Below are 2,039 nucleotides of genomic sequence, written 5' to 3'. Positions count from 1 at the left end.
GGGGGGGGGGAAGTCACCTCCTACAATGTTTATAAAGTTGCCTAGAATAGCCCCAAGCCTCAGCAAATTGAAGCCTGGCAACTGCCCCTTGGAGGAGAAAGTTAGGAATGAACAGTCCTTCTGGCTCCGGCAGACCCAGCCCGTCCCACCGCCACCCAGAGAAATTCGGATATGAACAGGGGCTGTGTCCCCTGGGGAGGACGGGAAGGGCAGAGGCGATGTCCCCCTGGCAGCCCTCCAGGGACACCAGCTGGGGTTTGCTTCTCAGTGTGTTCAGTCCTTCTAAGTTAAGGTGACAGCAAAGCTTGTTTCTCCTCCCCTCATTCCCTTCCCAGCGCTACCCCCTGGTCTTTCAACACGCCTTGGTTTGGTCCTCTCCTCTTAACAGGGCATTCTGGGAAAAGCTATCCCCCAGGAGATGAACCAAGCAGGTGAGCAGGTCATTGGTACAAACGAGCACCACTTAAATGACTTGTTTTTCGTTGCATATGCTCTCAAACTCCAGGTGCACGTGGTCATCTTCTGCTCGGTATTTATTATCCCCACCTGAGGAGGCACACTGAGCTCTGGAATGACTTTTCCTTGTGTTTCAAAAAGTGCTGCCCAGAAGGGATTTAGAGGCTGGTGTTGGGCACAGTAATGCTGGTGGCAGGACCAGCCCAGGCTTTGTGGCCAAGACAGAGTGGTTTTTCCTCTCCCTTGCCTTTGGTGGTGTCCAAAAAAAGGTGTTTCCTCCCAGCCCAGGAAAGGGAAGAGCTGCTGAAGCCCTGGTGACTGTGACGGGACTTCCAGTGACATCAGCGCTGGGCATAGGGGTAAAATTGCGCATCTGCAGGCACACCAGGCTGCATTGCCCTGGTTTGGTCGGGACCAGGAGCCAGCGGGGACCCGCTGAGCTGGCTACCAAGCCTACAACCTTGAAACCAACTTGCTGGAAACCACAGATGCTGGTGGGGTGGGTTTCACAGCATCACCTGCAGCAAACACATGTGACCGAACGCACCAACCTGCCGGGCAGCAAGGAGAGCAGGCCACCAAGATGGGGGAGAGGACTGCCTGGCTCTGTTTGCACAATGCCGGCCGCTGTGCGTGCCGTCGCCCCCCGGCCACGCTGGGAACCACAAATGCCCATCCCTGCTTCAATGAGCCCTTTCTCCGGGGCGCAGAGCCTGCGGTCCCTCCCACCGCCATGAGCTCCTTCTCCCCACCGCTCCACACTAGCCTGGAAGCTCCTCTGCTAAACCCACCCCCAAAAACCAGGGACACCGCTCACTCTGTACCCCTCTCTGCTTCCCTGTCACCCCAAGACAGGCGTCTGTAGCCCTCCGGGAACCTCTGGCAGGGACCGGCAGTCAGCGATGTTCACCGGGGAAACAGTGACTCCCTGCTCCCCTTGGGCAAAGGCAGACCGTGCCTGGGGACCTGGCAGCGCAGGGAGACCGGAGGTGTGAAAACGAGTCCTGCGCCGAAGCAACTCGGTAGATGTGGGAAAATCACGGAGTTAAATCCCTGTCCTGGTGTGCTGTCGTAAATCACCCACCGTGGAAAAAGAGACGCTTTGCCCTGGGGACCGAGGCCAGGCTCGGGTCCCGCAGTGCAAAGGTGGTGGTGGGGTGTAGGCAGCTTCCCCAAACGTGGCCGGGAGCGGCTGCCAAAATCCTCGTGGGCGCTGAGCAGGGACTCCACTCAGCTGTCCCAGGTATCCCCATGCCAGCCAGGTCCCCTCTGGGTGCCCGAGGCCCGTAGGGTGCCGGCGGGACGGCCGTGCCCCAGGCTCCAGCAGAAAAACCACTGGCTCCTGATGGCCAGCAGCCGGCCGAGGGCCGGAGTGCCCCAGCAGCCCCGGGACAGGGGGGCAAAGGGTGAGGACAACTTTCCAGTGCTTCTTTGGTAGGGGCTGACAGGCCGGATGATGCAACTCCGGGATGGTTGTGAGAAAGTCCCCTTTTCTCGACCCAGACGTGCTTGGCTCCGGACGGAAGCTCAGCGTTGCAGCTGGAGGGCTCGCCCTTATTTCAGCTATTTCCCTCCCCCCCCCC

Source organism: Charadrius vociferus, unplaced genomic scaffold (assembly GCF_000708025.1).
Source record: "Charadrius vociferus isolate BGI_N301 unplaced genomic scaffold, ASM70802v2 scaffold611, whole genome shotgun sequence".
Classification (NCBI taxonomy): domain Eukaryota; kingdom Metazoa; phylum Chordata; class Aves; order Charadriiformes; family Charadriidae; genus Charadrius; species Charadrius vociferus.
Note: the sequence above shows the minus strand (reverse complement) of the source record.